General features: G+C 40.3%; 1 protein-coding gene across 4 annotated transcripts in view; it reads right to left on the bottom strand.

The window, feature by feature from the left end:
* The window catches only part of LOC126471372 (solute carrier family 25 member 45-like), a 101,387-nt gene that overhangs the window by 52,409 nt on the left and 28,503 nt on the right, over window positions 1–20,475 (bottom strand). For 3 of the 4 annotated variants that reach the window (XM_050099502.1, XM_050099516.1, XM_050099510.1), the window contains exon 2: window positions 14,957–15,051. The exons of the other annotated variant lie outside the window; for it this stretch is intronic. The gene's annotated coding sequence lies outside the window, so the exon portion shown is untranslated. The remainder of the gene's footprint in view (window positions 1–14,956; window positions 15,052–20,475) is intronic. 4 annotated transcript variants of the gene reach the window in all.

Consider the following 20,475-nt stretch of genomic DNA (forward strand, 5'->3'; position numbering starts at 1 on the left):
GAATTTACAAAGAAACTTAAAGACTATCTCATTGAAAAAGAGTTTTACAGTGTTGCAGAATACTTATGCCATTAAATTTGTTACTCATTATCAGTGATGTAAAAATGTAAGCTAAAGGTGTAGAAAAATAATTGATAAAGAATTTTAATACTTTGACATGTCCTATATTACACGTACATTTACTGTACACAATGTAATCTTACAGGATCAAATAAAATTCAATTCAATATAAAAATCTGAGCATGTTTGCATCAGAGCTATTACACAAAGTGGTTGCTCCCACAGGTGGCCCATCCTCTGATGTGGTAGGATAAGCCTGTGACAGGACTGGAATAGGAAGTGCTGAGTGGGTGTACTGGGCAGTTCTAACACCTGGGTCTTCCACAGGGTACTACATGCCACGTGGAATTGCCACCAATGCCAAACCAACTCATTCAAGCACTTTTACTGGATGGGGAAAAGCTAAAATTTAAAAAAAAAAAAAAATGATTTTTGCAGTTCCTCCAAGGAGGACAAACACTTTCTTTATCTAGACAAGATGTTAACTAGGACTTCATTACATTTAGAAGCATAGTCTCAGGAGGATTTGAGAATGTGAAATAAGCACATAGTGATGCTGTCCATTGCATCCAGGATTATGTAAATCAGCAGTGGCTGATAATGGAGCAGAGAAATCTTGCAGATGCTCAAGACGTTCCACCCACAGACTTCAAGGAAAACCGCCTGAGCAAATACAGGTCAGCGACAATGATGTCAATGCAACACTGTGTTACCTGTGCTCTGTCATTTGTGGACCAGCCTCCAGCTGTGAGTGGTGTCAGAGACAATACTGTGCATAAAATCAATACTCTAGCAGAATCCACAGTCTTCCACAAGGTTTAATGTATGGCACCAGACAAGTTACATGCTACAAAGGCAGCAATCAATGAATTGTCACAGTTGAGGATTGTGCAACTTTTGGATAGCACTTGGGTCTCCCTTATTCACTTGGTTCTAAAAAATAATTCCTATAGATTGTGTGGGGACTGTTAGGTCCTGAATGCTTGTATGGTGACAGATGGATACTCCATACCCAACATTCAGGATTTTGTACACACATTAGCCAATGTGTCAATTTTCAGTGTCCTCAACTGTCAAAGGGCATGCTTACGCATTCCTTTAGCCTTGAAAGACACACCAAAAATGCCATTATTATGCCTGTGGACTGTACAAATTTCTTTTCATGCCACTTGGTTTAAATTAGGCTGCCCAGATATGGCAGCATTTATTCAACAAGGTCCTCCATAAATTTTCTTTCTACTTCCCTTACTTGAACAACATTCCTATATTCTCAGCATCTTCATAAGAGCATGAGGAGGATCTGGGGAAAATCTTTGAAGTGCTAGAGACATTTGTAATACAGGGCATTAAGTAAATAATGCAACACTTTTTTTTTATTGGCCAATTTTGCCTGAAAAATATGGACTTTGTTGTGGGACACCATGGAATATTCACACTTCAGTGCCTATAGTTTCGTGAAGTTTCAGTAGGTGGCAGTGCTATATGTAGCCTTCAAAATGATGTCTGTAGTGGAGGTGCATCCCAGGCAGAGAGCTGTAATTGAATTTCTCTTGGCGGAAAAGCAGAGTATTGTAGATATTCATAGGAGCTTGAACAATGTTATGGAGACTGGCAGTGAACAAAAGCACAGTGAGTCATTGGATGAGGTGTCTGTTATCATCTCAACAAAATCATGACAAACCTGCTCTAACTCTTGTATGGAAGCCAACTGCACACAGCTGTGACAACTGCAGTGTTGCAGTTTGTAAACTCTCTCACTTGAGGTGATCGATGGACCACAACCAAACACCTCGCTGGTCAACTGGACACTCATCCACCAGATGGGGTACCCAAAGGTGTGTGCCCACCAGATTCTCTGCTGGCAAACAGAAGGCCTTAAGAAGCAACAGAGAGCCATCCGTGTGGAACTGCTTTTGTATTACAAGACTGTTTGTGACAACTTTTTGTTGAATATCATTGCAGGTGATGGTGCATGGGTTCATCACTTCGAACTGGAAACAAAATTGCAATCCATGGAGTGGTGCTACACCATCTCTCCTACAAAGAAACAGCTCAAAGCTGAGACCTCAGCTGGTAAAGTAACGGCAATGGTCTTCTGGGACTCTGAAGGGGTTATTCTGTTTGATGTCCTCCCTCGTGGTGGCACAATTAACTCTGAAGTGTATTGTGCTACCCTTCTTCTTCTTCTTCTTCTTCTTCTTCTTCCATTGGCACTACATCCTGGGGTGTGGCTTGGCCTCCTCAATTTTCTGCCATTCCTCTCTAGACTTCGCCGTTGACCTTCAGTTATGGCAACCGGTGCTTTCCTTGCAGAATCTGTCACATTACATGTTCAGCCCATCTAAATCTACACTGCTTTATGAACTTGACCACATCATCCTCCTTATAGTAGTCATAAAGTTCATCATTCCTTCACCTCCTCCAGGTCCCATTTTCATATAAAGGTCCAAAAATACTCCTCAATATACATGGTGATTCAAAAAGAATACCACAACTTTAAAAATGTGTATTTAATGAAAGAAACATAATATAACCTTCTGTTATACATCATTACAAAGAGTATTTAAAAAGGTTTTTTTTCACTCAAAAACAAGTTCAGAGATGTTCAATATGGCCCCCTCCAGACACACGAGCAATATCAACCCGATACTCCAACTCGTTCCACACTCTCTGTAGCATATCAGGCGTAACAGTTTGGATAGCTGCTGTTATTTCTCGTTTCAAATCATCAATGGTGGCTGGGAGGGGTGGCCGAAACACCATATCCTTAACATACCCCCATAAGAAAAAATCGCAGGGGGTAAGATCAAGGCTTCTTGGAGGCCAGTGATGAAGTGCTCTGTCACGGGCTGCCTGGCAGCCGATCCATCGCCTCGGGTAGTTGACGTTCAGGTAGTTACGGACAGATAAGTGCCAATGTGGTGGCGCTCCATCCTGCTGAAATATGAATTGTTGTGCTTCTTGTTTGAGCTGAGGGATTAGCCAATTCTCTAACATCTCCAGATACTGTAGTCCAGTTGCAATAGCACCTTCGAAGAAAAAGGGACCAAAAACTTTATTGGCTGAAATGGCGAACAAATAAACAACTAAATGAAACTTTATAGCTCCCTTAATTCGCCGACAGATAGTGCTTAGCTCTGCCTTTTGTCGTTGCAGAGTTTTAAATTCCTAAAGTTGTGGTATTCTTTTTGAATCACCCTGTACTTCTTTCATGTCATCTCAGTTTGTTTTCACCCTGCTTTGTCATTGTCCATGTTTCTGAGCCGTAAATAAGTACTGGGCATATCAGCGTTTGTAAAGTCGGAACTTAGTCCCTCGTGATAGAAGCTTGGATTTAAAATGTTGCAACATTCCAAAGTAGCATCGGTTAGAAGCACTTATGTGAGCCATAATTTCAGTACAGGTGGTGCCATTTTCTTCTATCTTTGAGCCTAGATAGGTGAAACATTCTGCTCGCTCAAATGTCATTCGATCAAGGGTTGTCGGCTGTAAGGATTGGTTAGTGCCATTATACATATACTTCATTTTTCCTTCATTAATTCTCAGGCCCCTCTTTTCCGCACTCTGTTTTAGAGCTGAAAATGCGCTTTGTAGATCTCTAAGTGTTCTGCTCTTTAAATCCACGTCATCTGCATATCCCAGCAATTGTACAGACCTATAGTTGATAGTACCTCTTGTCTGAATACCTGATTCGCATTCCACTGTTTCAAGTGCGATGTTGAAAAGTAAGCAGGAAACTCCATCTCCTTGCCTTATCCCAGTTTGAGTGGGAAACTGAGGTGATAGCCTGGACTGCACTTGCACAGTACACTGGGGGTACTTCAGGGTTACCTCTATTAAACACACCTACTTTCCAGGCACTCAAAATTCCTTCACTGCCTCAAAGTTTGGCCCAGTTTATTGTGTCATATGAAGATTTAAAGTCAATGAAAATATGGTACACACCAACATTGAATTCACTGGTCTTTTCTGCTATTTGTTGGAGAGTAAATATTTGGTTTACAGTTGAATTTCCTGGTCTGAACCTGCACCCCTTGATAGCTTCTAATAAGGTCTTCTGCTGTAGGTGAAAGTCTATTAAACAGGATACTTGATAGTATTTTATATACAACATTTAAGAGTGTTATGCCCCTGTAGTAGCTGCATTCAAATAGATCTCCTTTCTTATGCACCATACATACTATTCCTACTTTCCATTCTTCTGGCAACTCTTCCTTTTCCCAGATGAGGCACACAATCTTGGAGATCCTATGATTTAGCCCAACTCCTCCAGCTTTCAATAGTTCAGATGTTATATTATCAGTCCCTGGTGCTTTATTGTTCTTTGATCAGGCAACTGCTTTGTTCACTTCTCCTTGGGAAAGGGGGAGATACTATGGCATCATCTTCTTGAGAGACTGGGATATCTTCAATAGGGGACTCTGAAGCATCCAACAGGTCACTGAAATACTCTACCCAATACCCCTTAATAATTAGTTAGTAATGTCCCATAAAATTTTTTAACATCATTTGTTTTTCAAATTGTTTCCGGTTCTTCAATCTGCTTTCTTTCTCATTCCCTTTTCTTTCTCCAATACAGTTCCTTCTCTTCTTTCCTTTTTTCTTGATAATTTCTTACTGCTAGATGAGTATATGATTCCTCAGGCATTTTCCTGTATGACAGATTTTTCTCCTGACTTATTATCTTACATTCTTCATCAGATCAGGAATTCCTTGGTTGTTTTCCTTATTTCCCTAGCACTTCTTCTGCTGCCTTAATGACTGCATCCCTGCAAGCATTCCATTCCTGATCCAGATTATCACTTAAACTAGGGATGTATAATGAAAGATTCTCAGTAACCTTCTCAGAGTATGTTTTAGAGATATCTTCATTTTTTTAGCTTTGATACCATGTACTTACTTTGAGGTGTTCCTTTGACTTTTCTTGAATTTGATATTCTAGCTCTTAGTTTCACAATTACAAGGTAGTGGTCTGAATCTACATTAACTCCTATGTCAGTACGTAAATCTAGTGAGGCCTCACAACAAAATCATGCAAACCTGTCTATCTTCCATATGGTAGCTGACTGCACACAGCTTTGACACCTGCAGTTTTGCAACTTGTGGATACTCTCACTTGAGATGATCGACGGATCACAATCAAACACCTCACTGCTCAACTGGACATCTCTGTTGGTAGTGCTGACACATTCGTCCACCAGACGGGTACTCAAATGTGTGCGCTCACTGGATTCCCCGCCACCAAACAGAAGACCATAAGGAGCAACAAAGAGCTACCTGTGTGGAATTGCTTTTGCGTTACAAGGCTGATAGTGACAACTTTTTTGTTGAATATCATTGCAGGTGATGAAGCATGGGTTTATCACTTAAAACCAGGAACAAAATGGCAATCCATGGAGTGGTCCCACTCCATCTCTCCTCCAAAGAAAAAGCTTAAAGCTGTGCCCTCAGCTGGAAAAGTCATGGCTATGGTCTTCTGGGACTCTGAAGGGGTTGTTTGTTTGATGTCCTCCCTCATGGTGGCACGATCAACTCTGAAGTGTATTGTGCTACCCTGGGGAAGCTAAAGCGATGACTTTAGAGTGTTCTTCACCACAAAAATGCAAATGAACTTCTCATTCTCCATGAAAAAGCAAGGCTTCACCTAAGACTGGGCATCTGAGAGGACCTTGCAAAACTTCACTGGACTGTTCTTCCTCATCCACCTGACGGAATGGATCTCACACCTTCTGACTTCCAGCTGTCTGCCCCAATGAAAGATACACTCAATGGGCAGCAGTGCATGGATAATGGGGAAGTTATTGATGCATCAAGATGTTGGCTCGATGTCGACCAGTAGAATGGCACCATGTGGGAATACAGACTCTCCCAGTAAAGTGGTAAAAGTCATTGCACTGAATGGAGATTATGTTGAAAAAATAGGGCTTTGTAGCCCAAAGAATGGGGAGTAATATGGTGTACTGGAATACTAAATAAAACCACCCTGCTTTCACACAAAATGTGTGTTGCATTACTTACTGAACGCTTCTCATATTTGACAAAAATGGAAAGTGCCACCTGTGCAGGCAGGAAGTTACCGTTTTAGGCCACTAAGCAATTTGTACACCACTTGGCCAATACAAGAGCAAATTAAACTCACGAAGCGGATGACTCAACTGATAACTTTTCACAAACTATGAAGTTTCCTGGGGATTGTAAACTTCTACTGCTGCCATATACATTAACTAATATTTTAGCCAGCAAGAATGTTCATGACAAGCAGACTCTGAAGTAGCATGAGCAGATGCAACAAATATTTGATTCAATGAAAGGTTACCTCCACCAAGCAGCAACCCTGGTACATCCCTTGCCTTCAGCACACATATATTTCAAAGGATGCCAGTGGCACTGCCCTTGTTGCAGTTTTACAACATATGACAGAAGGTCAACAACAACCACTCTGATTATTTTCTCAGAAACTCATGGAATCACAGTGAAAATGGTCAGGTTGACGAAGGGTTATTGGCACTCTATGAAACGGTCCAACATTTTTGTGATGGCATTAAAGGATGCCCACTAACAATTTTCACAAATAATTAATTGGGTGGTGGTGGTGCAGGCTATACTCAATTCATGCGAATGGACAGTTTGTTGCTGGACACAGGCAGACAGTGTTTGTTGGTAATGAGGATCACCCTGTGGCTAAACATGCCATTCATGCGAATGGACAGTTTGTTGCTGGACACAGGCAGACAGTGTTTGTTGGTAATGAGGATCACCCTGTGGCTAAACATGCCTTGGTGCACAGCCAGCACATCTTGGCACAGTGTTACACCGTCCGGGTTATCTGGATACTTCCCACCAACACCAACCTATCCGAACTCCGGAGATGGGAACTTGCCCTTCAGTATATCCTCTCTTCTCGTCATCCGCCAGGCCTCAATCTCCGCTAATTTCAAGTTGCCGCCACTCATACCTCACCTGTCTTTCAACAACTTCTTTGCCTCTACACTTCTGCCTCGACTGACATCTCTGCCCAAACTCTTTGTCTTTAAATATGTCTGCTTGTATCTGTATGTGTGGATGGATATGTGCGTGTGTGCGAGTGTATACCTGTCCTTTTTTCCCCCTAAGGTAAGTCTTTCCGCTCCCGGGATTGGAATGACTCCTTACCCTCTCCCTTAAAACCCACTTCCTTTCGTCTTCCCCTCTCCTTCCCTCTTTCCTGATGAGGCAACAGTTTGTTGCGAAAGCTTGAATTTTGTGTGTATGTTTGTGTTTGTTTGTGTGTCTATCGACCTGCCAGCGCTTTTGTTCGGTAAGTCACCTCATCTTTGTTTTTATATAGAAATTATATTTGTTTATACATCAACAATAGAATTTAAGTTATGAATCAATTACTGATTTCACCCTATAACAAAAGATACTAACTAGGCATAGTCAAAATAAATTAGAAAATTAATTACATACATAAAACTAAGCACAAAATTAGATCTGGTGTTATATTCTATAAAATTGAGGGCCAACCTTCCTCTTTTATGAAAATGCAGATTATATGCATGTATGTTAATGATAATTAGTTAAAATTAAAAAAATGAATCCCAAGGAGGCAGATGACAAAACAAGAGGGGAAGTAAAAATATCCCAGCTTGCTTTGTCACAACCGATTCTCCAAACTGTACAAATTGTACAGTGTTCAATGCTTTCAGACAACAGCATACCATTCCCAACGTAATAGCCTTGAACATTGTCACTCCACACTTAAGACAGTACTAATGTAACACATTGGCCAGTGGACTGAAGCACTGCCTTGGATGCTGGTCCTCCTTGGGGGAATGGCTACAAAGCAGATTTACAAGCATCCATGGCAGATATTTTATGTAGAGTATGTCTTGTTCTCACAGCAGATGTTATGAATCCTGTTCCACCATCTGCTGACACTGTGTTACTGGAATTGGTAAGGCAAATCAAGTGATATATTGCTCATGTCAACACACCTCCTCTACAACCTCATGGTGATCATAAAATGTTGGCAGATCGTGCACAAGTACTGCTTCGCTAAGGCAATATTCACATCTGCAACCGTCTTACACTGGTCAACATTATTCACACCTGCAACCGTCTTTCACTGGTCAACATAGGGTCCAAGAACAAGATGAACAGACGTTCTACATCTATGTCTATACTCTGCAAACCACTGTGAAGTGCATGGTAGAGGTTAAATCCCATTGTACCAGTCATTAGGGTTTCTTCCCATTCCATTCACATATGGAGCACAGGAAGAAAGATTGATTGAATGCCTATGTGCATGCTGTATGTATTCTAATCTTATCCTTGTGATCCCAATGTGCATGATACCATTTAAAACCAGTTCTTGAAACATTGTTAGAGGACTTCCTTGGAATAGTTTACATCTATCTACAAGAGTCTGCCAGTTCAGTAAATTCATGTACAAATTCAGTGCCATTTTGAAAGTCTAGATTAGCATATTTTACTGTTTGCATTGCTTCTGCATAATTTTTCATTGATTGTATCAATACCTATTTGTATTGTGATATACTGTGAAATTTTGAAGAGCTGCGAGGGCCACAGTATAGTCTTACCGTTATTGTCAATTGTAGGCTTAAGCTTATTTACACTCTCTTAAAGTTTTTGAAAACAGTAGGCCTATCCTCATTCAAAACAATAATTCTTTAATTTCGTTGTATAATTATATGAGAAATGGTTGCTTCTGAGAATTTTCAGATGCTTACAAAACTATATTTTTGTAAGTTTACCGGTACAAGGGTTTTGGATATGTAATTTATTTCATAGCAAATCAGCATTTGTGGTACACAGTTACTGCCAAAGAATACATCACCCTTGAATTTCAAAGTATTTCAATGAAGATAAATATGCATATATGAGAACTTCCAGAAGCTACCATTGTCTTTTGCATAATCTAATTTGTAATAAATAAGCATTTGTGATTTGATTACTGTAACAGATATGCTAACCAACATATTGCATGAGATCTAGTTTTCCCTTAAAGAGGAGTAGCCATATATACTATCAACATTCATAGTAAATTAATAGTAAATCAATTCTGTTTTTGAGTTTGCTAACAACTGTAATTAACCTCAAAACGTTTTAGGAAACTAGTAATTTTTACCACAGATATTCTGTCACCTTTTCAGAAATCTCATTTTGTGTATTTGCTTCAATTATTAAAGGGAATTAGCAACTTTTTAACTGAACAGATTAAAAGATGATCAGCAGGCTTAATTTGAAGTTATTTGTTCACTCTCGTGTAATATATGGCACCAGTTAAAAATGCAGCCATTCAATATGTTGAAGAGACTGTTCTAGCGGCCATTTATGGATACAGTGCAACCAACTGCAGAGTGTGGTGCACATTGGAACAAATTATGCCTGACGACTGCACTCTGAGTCATACATTTGTCATTCCAGTGACTGGCAGAGAAGTTTGAGAAGACCAGCCTTGCACATTGTCCCCAGAACTGATTGTGGTCCTCTTGTTCTGAGTCAATGGAAGGACTGAGCCAGAGACTTCAAAGGTTCAGTGACAAGCTAAGCTGTGACATCCTGGACGTGTGCTGTTGGGTTGAGAACTGTGGGTCCCCCTAAATGGGTCAGGTGTGGACTACACATCAGAGGCTGCTAAGTAGGTAGCACAGGTTTTTTTTTTTTTTTTTTTTTTTTTTTAAAATAAGCAACTCTCCATACAATACAGATAACAATACCTGTAGGAAACCCAGAAGTATTGGTGTAAGATTGAAAGAAATGCCTCCCACAGGTGAGAGTATTAAAATCCTAGTGGTTAACTGCCAAAGCATTCACAACAAAGTATCAGAGGTTGAGGTTCACCTGAAAAGTTGTGAAGCTCACATAATACTTGCTACAGAAAGGTGACTGAAGCATGAAATTGATAGCAGTGAGATTTTTTGGGAAAATTTAAGTATATATCCAAGGGATAGGTGAATACTTATAAATGGGAAATCTTCCATAGTTTCCTCTCACTTTCTGAAACTAGTTTAGAACCCAGAAGAGGATATTGGACGTCTGCCTGAAATATAGCTCTTACAAGCTGACACACCCTCTGAAGAATTTCATCACCATTTTCCTCTCATGGAAATTGTCAACATTGAAACACCACTCTCACAACAGGATGACACCAACCACATCCCTCACTCTTGTTACGGCTGTGTCTTTAGGGCCCCATAGTAACTGAGTCAACACCTGTGGGAGTAGGGGTACCACCTCAGAACCATGCAGAAATGGTCACAAAATGCTCCACTTGGCAGCCTGCAACAGAACAATAGCTGTAGGAGACCCAGAAGTATCAGTGTAATATCAAAAGAAATGACTCCCACAGGTGAGTGGGCAGGGGTGGGAGATCCCTCTATGAGGATTTCGTACTGATCATCAAAATCAATTGTGCACACAGTGACCTTAGTAGGTCTCTTTGGTGTGCTATTTCATATCTGCTGTTAAATAGTGATTCAGTCTACTCTTTGAATCCAGCTTATGATAACCTGTTTGTATGACTGCATGCATGCACTATTTGTAATAAAGTATCACAGTTTAATCCTCCTATCTGCACAATTATTTTCTAATTCAATTGTGAACTTAAGACTGGAGTGTCTTGAGTTCAGATGGTCAAGAAACTCATGCAGTTCTTCCCAGCCATTTGGCCAGATGACAAATGTGTCATCAACGTACCTAAAGAAACAGGTTGGCTTGTAGGCAGCGGTCGTAAGTGCCACATCCTCAAATCTCTCCATAAACAGATTTTCCACTACCAGAGATAAGGGACTACCCATCACCAATCCTTCAGTCTGTTCATAAAATTGGCCTCCACATAGGAAATAGGTCGATGTGATATGCTTGAAAAGGTCCAACACAGCTCCACCAAATTTTTCACTGACTAAATTGAGTGCGTCCTGAAGTGGTACCCTAGTGAACAGAGTCTCAACATCGAAGCTGACCATGGTGTCTTTGTTAGAGATTCTTAGGTTTTTGAGATGTTCCATGAAGTCTGACGAGTTGCAGATGTGGTGGACGCACTTTCCCACATACGGTGCTAACATCATCTTAAGGTGGGTGGCTGCGAAGTTGAGGCCCATTCTGAGTACTTTTAAGGTGGCATCTTCTAATGGGCGACCACTCAAATTTACCACCTTGCAAGTATCATGTGCCTGTTGCACTTTTTTATCCATGCGCTCAAATTTTGCCAGTTGTTGAGCTCTAGCGTTGTGTTTAATGCATGCCGCCAGCAACCATGATGTACCGTCCATCCTGTTCCAGTCCTATGGTGCTAAGCTGTTTGCCAAGTCCAGATGTAGTAGAAGCAGATTCCTGGAGGTGATGTCCAGTCTATGCTGCATATCATGGATCATTTCCCTTACCAGGGCCATACTGGCACTATGCCACTTAAAAAGTACTCAGAACGGGCCACAACTGTGCAGTCACTCCTCGAGACCTGCCAATCTCCAGCTTCATCAGTTCTGTGGAGCAAGTGGTCAATACACTACCATCAAGTGCTGCAGAAAAGATTTATAGAGATACATGCAGGGCACTCACAAAAGCCAGACCATCCAAAACAAACATTTCAAGAGATGAGAAGATGGCCCTCAAGAGTTTGCGGGAAGATGAAAGTGTAGTGGTGTTACCGGCAGACAAGGTGAATTCTATTGTCATACTGTTGAAGATCGACTATGACCAGAAGATAAGTCAGCTTTTACAGGACCCTGCTTATAACTAGAGAATGACCCCACCAATAGAGTGGACAGGAAAACCAGAGCTCTGCTCAAGAAAACAGGATGGCCTGAGAAGGTTGTCAAGCAACTGAAAGCTAAGGCACTAGTACCACCTAGATTATATGGATTGCCCAAGGTCCATAAAGAGGGTATCCCGTTGTGTCATAAGTTAAGCAATATTGGTGCAGCCATCTACCCTACAGCCACCCACCTTAAGAAGATGTTAGCACCGTATGTGGGAAAGTGCATCCACCACATTTGTAATTCATCAGACTTCATGGAACATCTCAAAAACCTAAGAATCTTTAACAAAGACACCATGGTCAGCTTCAACGTTGTGTCTCTGTTCACTAGGGTACCACTTCAGGACACACTCAATTTAATCAGTGAAAAATTTGGTGGAGCTGTGTTGGACCTTTTCAAGCATATCTTAACATCGACATATTTCCTATGTGGAGACCAATTTCATGAACAGACTGAAGGAGTGGCGATGGGTAGTCCCTTATCTCTGGTAGTGGCAAATCTGTTTATGGAGTGATTCGAGGACAAGGCACTTATGACCGCTGCCTACAAGCCAACCTGTTTCTTTAGGTATGTTGATGACACATTTGTCATCTGGACACATGGTCAGGGTAAACTGCACGAGTTTCTTGATCTGATCTCGAGATGCTCCAGCATTAAGTTCACAATGGAACTAGAAAATAATTGTCAAATTACTTTCCTGGATGTCCTGGTGAAAAGAAAGACAGAAGGCACATTAGGCCATAGTGTGTATAGAAAACCTACACACACCGACCTATACCTACAGGCTGACAGCTACCATCATCTGGCACAGAAGAATGGGGTGCTGAGAACACTTTTTCACTGAGCCAAAACACTGTCAGACTCGGACAGCTTGGCAGCAGAGTTAGAACACCTACAGCAAGTGTTTGATGACAACGGATACTCAACAAGGGACATCTGCAAGACGCTACATCCCTCCAAATGACCTGATACTGAGGGAGAAGAACAAGAAGAAGAGGCCAGGAGGGTAGCCTTTCTACCGTATGCAGGACCTGTATCTGCTAAGATCAGCAGAATACTGAAAAAGCACAATATCGAGAGCATGTTCTGCCCACAAAACAAGATCAGAGCGCTTCTTGGAATGGTTAAGGATGACCTGGGATTGAGAAAACCTGGTATCTACCATATACCATGTGAATGTGTTATGTCTTACATTGGCCAGACCACCAGGACCATTGACATAAGATGTAAATAGCACCAAAGGCATACCAGGCTACGACAAGCCACTAAATCAGCAATAGCAGAACATTGCTTGCAATTTGAGCGCACCATGAATTATGATAAAACCAGGATCTTATCTCAGACCATCAAATTGTGAGACAGTGTCATCACTGAATTGATCGAAGTCAAGATGGCAGAGAACCTGATAAACCGGGAAGCTGGATACCAACTCAGCACAACATGGAGTCCGGTTTTGGACCTATTACAAAAACAATGGGAGAAAACACAAGACCAGGAGAATGACAGGGGCACTGGAGAAAGTTGGAACAGTCGCCAACAGCAACTGCAGCCTGTCAACAGTGCAAGGAACATGCCTGGTGGGCACAGACCTTGTAGGGAATGCCATGAAACAGCTGCCACTGGAGAAAACAGCGGAAGCGGGCATGGACAGAAGACAGAACACCTGGTGACCAACAGACATGGTCATGCTGGAGAAAGTCGGAACAGTCACCAACAGCAAACGCAGCCTTTCAACAGTGCTAGGAATGTGCCTATCAGGTGCAGACATAGTAGTGTACACCATGAAATGGCAACCACTGGGGAAAATAGCGGAAGTGGGCATGGACAGAAGCCAGAACATCTGGCGGCCAACTGACACGGTCGCAGCGGGAGCAGATGGCATAGGGAATGCCAGACACTGTCCAGATATAAGTAAGGGACACAGTCAGCCTGTCATTCAGTCACACGAAGCACCTGATGAAGATGTCGAGGTACGGCATCGAAATATTGTGTTAGAAAAACACAGACCACCGGCAGTACACCCGCTTCAACAAAATGTCAACATCGCTTTGGTTCACTCCAAGACAACTGGACACTACTGTTGTTGAGACCCCTTCCTGGCACAATGTAACAATTTGGACATGATCGTACCGTGGTATTGACCATCTAGGACGACATGAGCTGTGTACCTCCTTCCTGGTGGAATGACTGGAACTGATTGGCTGTCAGACCCCCTCCATCTAATAGGTGCTGCTCATGCACGGTTGTTTACATCTTTGGGTGGGTTTAGTGACATCTCTGAACAGTCAAAGGGACTGTATCTGTAATACAATATCCACAGTCAATGTCTGTCTTCAGGAGTTCTGGGAACTGGGATGATGCAAAACTTTTTTTGATGTGTGTATATTGAGTTCATCAGAAGAAAATGCTGTACATGGCCTGAAACACCTTTTTCAAAATTACCATAACTATTTCACATATATAGACAGCTGTTTATCACTGCACTGCACTGCACTTCCAATTATTAAGTGGACTACTAACTAATTAGTTACCATCACAAACAGCGCCACCATCATTATTTTACTGACAATGAATATGTTCTGTCCTTAACTGTATCACAACTGACACAAATAATTTTCAGATCCATTTATAAAATTTTTAATGACTGTCAATACATCAAAAGAATAAGTTATAGTTCAATAAAAAGATTTTCCAGAGCATGTCATCTTTCTTTTGATTTTTGTCTATTATTCATATTGTAGTCTCACTTTCTTTTTTGATTTTTTGAAGCATTGTGACCAGTTTTGTTTGCATTTGTTTATTTATTTCCAATTAAAAGCATCCTCTCTCTCACCTTCTTTTTTTCATTACCTGTTAAAAGTACCCTCCATCACCTTCTTTCTAAATTCAACTTCAATCTTTTGAACATGTTTCCCCAAAATCTACTTAGCCCTCCATCTTATAACTGTAAAGTTAGTAGGACTGCATCATTCCTTAAAAATTATTGAGTAATGTTAGCTGCACACAGATATTACCAGGAATTACATAACTGCCTAATTTGTAATGTCTGAGATAGGAATGACAAATTTGTAGAAAATTCATCATGAAATTGAAGGTAATATAATGTGAAGTTTTTACATTTAAAAAAAGCTTACTCCATGAGCTCTCTGTCTATTGTCCACTTCCAGAGAAAATCAGTCCCAGTTGAAAGAATCTGCATGCAGCTTGACAGCAACCATGGGATCATCACCTACGACACCAATAATGTGACCACATTTAAATATCAGATGGTCTAACACCACAGTCAAATTACTGACATTTTACTTAGAAAATAAATCCATAATCAGCTCTATCATATTGTAAAATATGCATTGTAAAGCATCAAAAAAGCCTGTGGCTACCTGCAGCAACTCATATCTGAGAAACATTTTCTAATCTGAACTTTTGTTGTATTTTGTTTCCCTCAGAAACATAATGCTACTCTTTATTTTACAGAACACTCTGAAGTACTGTGTTCTTGATGCAATGGAAGAAACAAATTAAATAATTTAGTAGCATTTTGCTTATATAAGCCAGTAGACATGCATCCAGTTCCCATCTCATGGCAATTGTATATTGCTAACAATTCATGTTGTTTTACGATTTGCAGAGTCTTCTCCAATATAAATACATGAAAAAAAGTTCACATCACCTCTGTTCCAAGAGTTCCGGAGCCTGTACAGAAAATTTGAATAGAGATCAACATAAACGTCATTTCCACCCATTTTATTGCTCATGAAAACCACACAATTCATGTTGTACCACCATAAAGCGAGACCTTAAGAGGTGGAGGTCCAGATTGCTGTACACATCAGTACCTCTAATACCCAGTAGCACATCCTCTTGCATTGATGCATGCCCTTATACATCGTGGTATACTATCCATAAGTTCATCAAGGCACTCTTGGTCCAGACTGCCCCACTCCTAGATCCATCAGAGTGGTTGGTGGGTCATGTCATTCATAACAGCCATTTTCAATCTATCTCAGACTTGTTTGATAGGGTTCACGTCTGGAGAACATGCTGGCTTCTCTAGTCGAGTGTTGTTATCCTGAAGGAAGTCATTCACAAGATGTGCGCAATGGAGGCACAAATTGTCGTCCATGAAGAAAAATGCCTCACCAATATGCTGCTGATATGGTTGCACTATCGGTCGGAAGATGACATTCACATATCGTACAGCCATTACGGTGCCTTCGATGACGACCAGCAGCATATGTCAGCCCCACATAATGCTACCACAAAACAGTAGGGAACCTCCACCTTACTGCACTCGCTGGACAGTGTTTGTAAGGCGTTCAGCCTGACTGGGTTGCCTCCAAACACATCTCTGACGATTGTCTGGTTGAAGGCATATGCAACACTCATTGGTGAAGAGAATGTGATGCCAATCCTGAGTGGCCCATTCAGCATGTTGCTGGGCCCATCTGTATCGTGCTGCATGGTGTCACTGCTGCAAAGATGGATGTCCCCATGGACATTAGAAGTGAAACTGCACATCATGCGCCTATGGCACACAGTTTGAGTCATAGCGTGACGTCCTGTGGTTGCATGAAAACCATTATTTAAACATGGTGACATCGCTGTCAGGGTTTCTCCAAGCCATAATCCATAGGTAGCGGTCATCCACTGCAGTAGTAGACCTTGGGCAGCCTGGGCAAGGCATGTCATTGACAGTTCCTGTCTCTCTGTAATCTCCTCCATGTCCCAGCAACACTGCTTTGGTGCACTCCGAGATGCCTGGACACTCCCCTTGCTGAGAGCCCTTTCTCACACAAAGTAACAATGCAGATGCAATCGAACCATGGTATTGACCATTAGGCATGGTTGAACTACAGACAATATGAGCCGTGTATCTCCTTCCTGGTGGAATGACTGGAATTGATCGGCTGTTCAACTCCCTCTGTCTAATAGACACTGCTCATGCATGATTGTTTACATCTTAGTGATATCTCTGAACAGTCAAAGGGATTGGGAACCCGGGTGGTGCAAAACTTTTTTTGATATGTGTGTGTGTGTGTGTGTGTGTGTGTGTGTGTGTGTGTGTGTGTGTGTGTTGTTGTTATTGTTGTTGTTGTATGGGTCTAGGAGAATGAACCTACTAAAACAGGAAAAATTATCAATGTAGAAGTGTGAGCTGTGTATGATTCCCTGGAGTGATGTCACAGTGTAATTGGCTTACTGGACTTATTGATATTCATCTAGTTATGTAAGAGTTCTTGAGCTGGCAAGAGTTTGAGGGAAATTCAATTTGTGTTATCCTTGTAATTGCTGATACATGTAACAAATACATTATTCATGTTCATGTACATTATTCATGTTAATGTTGGTGCAAGTTATTGTCAATTAGATAATTTTGTTGAATATTAAAAGTTTGTATTAAGTTTAAAGTTGGCGAGATGAAGGTGTAAGATTCTAGATTTGAATCAGCACAAGAAATTGGATTCATAAATAAAACAGATGCATGGTGGTGTGAATTTGATCACTAAAAGTGAAGATAGTCTTCAGAGGTTGATACAATGGGCCTGGATCCTCACAAGTGATGCCCTACCATCCATACTTCAATCTACTGTGAGAAACGTGGAATATTAAGAAGAAAAGTGAAGGTGTATCCAAATGCTACAAGTGCAGAGGGGTGGAATAATAGAAAATGTACATAAAAGAAGAAAGTCACTCAAAGTCAGCACATAAATGAAGAACAATGATACAACTACAAGAACTGAATATGTGAAAGAATAGTTCCTCCAGAAGTAAAAGTGAGGGGCTTTTTGTGTATTAATGCTGCACTGTGGTAGCAAGATATGCCCATGTATAGCGAATAGTATTTCTTGCTGCACTTTGCTTACTATCCAGATCATTTTGTTGATGCTATACAAGAAAAAAATTATAATTTGAAGATTTGCTTAATTAATGCAATGTTCATCTATTTGAACCTGGTTATTGCAGACAAGCCTTGGTCTCCTTCTACAAATTTTACCTTCCCACACTTATATCCATTACCAAACAGATGATTTCCTGATAGCTGAGGATTGTCCTATGACCTTATCCCTTCTATAGTCAAGTTCTGCCGTGAATCTCTTTTCTCCCCAATTTAATTCAATACCACCTCATTAGTTATTCAGTCTATCCATGTAACCTTCAGTTTCCTTCTATAGCACCACATTTCAAATGCTTATACTCTGAAAATTCTATTGTCCATATTTCACTTCTACATAAAGCTATACTACAGACACACTAAAATTTATATTCAGCTGGCAACCTGCCCCACTTTCACATGTGTATGCATCTACTGCCGGACAACTAGTACGACATAGTGCTAGTAAATTATTCCTTCTTCATAAATCAGTTAGTCTATTAATGAAAACCATATCAAATCAGTACAGTCGTTCCTGAAATTAACCTTCACATACATTGAGAAAAACAAGATGGGCAGTTTTCATAAACGCAAATAATTTTTTCTTTTTCAAAAATGCTTTTCTTGCTACTGCCAGCCTGCATTTTTATATTCCCTGTAATTCAGCTATATCCAGTTACTTTTTTGTTTAAATAGTGAAATTCAGCCACTACTTTTGGAGTCTCATTTCTTAATCTAACTCCCTCAAAACTGTCTGCTTTAATTCAACTACATTCTATTGACCCTGTTTCAGTTTTGTTGATGTGCATCTTATAACCTCAACTGATCTTCTAAGTCATTTGCAGTCTCTCATTGAATTACAAACTCACTGTCAAACCTCGAAGTTCAACATTGGCAAAAGCTTTCTCTAAATTTACAGATGATATAAACACAGGTTTGACTTTCTTCAGCCTGTCTTCTAGGGTAAGCTGTGGAGTCAGTACTGCCTGTGTATTCCTATAGAACCAAAACTGATGTTCCACAAGGTAGACTTCTACCAATTTTTACAGTCTTCTCTAAATAATTTGTCAATACTTTGTACCCATCACTTATGAAACTGATAGTTTGGCAGTATCGCATATATCAACACCTTCCAGTTTTAGAATTGGAATTATTATATTCTTCTGAAAAGTCTGAGGATGTTTTACCTGTCTCTCAAATACTGCACACCAGATGGTATGTTTTTGTCATGGCTGGCTCTGTCAAGGATCTCAATAATTCAGAGGGAAAGTTGTCTACTTCATGAGCCTAGTTTCAACTTAAAGTCTTCCAATGCACTGTGAAATTCTTCTCACAGATTCATAGCTCTCATCTCATCTTTATTTACTTCCTCTTTCCCTTATACAATGTTGTCACATTTATTTCCCTTGTATTCCCCTTCTATATATTCCTTCCACCTTTCATCTTTTGGCTTTCAGGTTAGCTCTTGATATTCAAACAGCTGCTTCCTATCCTTCAACAGTCTCTAATTTTCCTAGTGATGACATCTACCTATCTTTTAACTAGTCAGCATGCTCCAATAGCCTTGCATTTGTTCTCTAGTCACTCTTGCTGAGGTATTTTGCAGTTTATGCCAATCTCATTTTCTACACATTCATATTTTGCCTGCTTCAGTTGCTGTATTTTTATTTTTCCTCCTCCCACCAATTAAATTACATAATTTGTGTTTTATCCAAGGCTTTCTACTGGGCCTTGTCTTCTCCCTGTTTGTCCTCTGCTGCCTTCACTATTTCATCTCTCAAAGCTACCTATTCATTTTTTATATTTTACTCAACTAATCTGTTTCAGTCAATCAATGCCTAATGATCCCTTTGAAACTGTCAACAATCTCTGTTTCTTTCAATATATCCAAGTCACATCTCCCTAATTTCCTATCTTCCTGGAAATTCTTCAGTTTTAGTATTTAGTACGTAACCAATAAATTATGGTCTGAATCCAAATATGACCTTGGAAATGTTTTGGAGTATAAAATCTTATTTTGAAATCTCAATCTTACTAATATATAACCTATATGAAAACTTCTAAAGACTCTAGGCCTCTTCCACATATTCAATCTTCTTTCACTTTGGTGACCAAGCCCCAGCATAACTAGGGCCACAATGCTGTATTCTGAAGACTATGCCCAAGTAAAGCTCACTTTGTGGTTTGCTAGATGCACAAGCCACCAGTCACTCAAAAACATGACACATTTCATATAAGAACAATGTATGGACATCTAACTACCTTTCCCTTGATAGAAGCTCCCATCTGCTGTCTGTTTCTAGAATTGCTTTGAAAGAAACTGTAGCAAAGTTGTTGTCATGACTGACTGACCCAATGTGAGCTCAGTTGTCATGAGCTTCATGCATATTCCCGTTAGATTTTTCCTGTTTGCTGTAATTCTGCTACAAATATGTAATATTTGTTTAGTGAGCATAAAATTTGAGAAGTTTAAGAAGAAAAATTCAATGATTTTGGATTGGAGGGAAAAATACCTGAGTGGTAACTTGCTGAAGACATTCATAGTCAGGTAAGTTTCTGTCTGCTACAATTTCTCATCACTAATATCCTTGCTACAGCCACTGCTGCTGTGATTACAATTTAGTTCTGTTTTACATTTCTTAATCTCATCTTTATTGTGGTCAAATCTCATGACACATATCCAACACAGGTTTCCAAGAGATGCGTGGAGTACACAAGACGATTTACTGCCAAAACAAGCAGGAAAGAAAGAAACTAATAATGCCCTGACTGCAACACACC

This window comes from Schistocerca serialis, chromosome 1 (genome assembly GCF_023864345.2).
Source record: "Schistocerca serialis cubense isolate TAMUIC-IGC-003099 chromosome 1, iqSchSeri2.2, whole genome shotgun sequence".
In the NCBI taxonomy this organism is placed as follows: Eukaryota; Metazoa; Arthropoda; class Insecta; order Orthoptera; family Acrididae; genus Schistocerca; species Schistocerca serialis.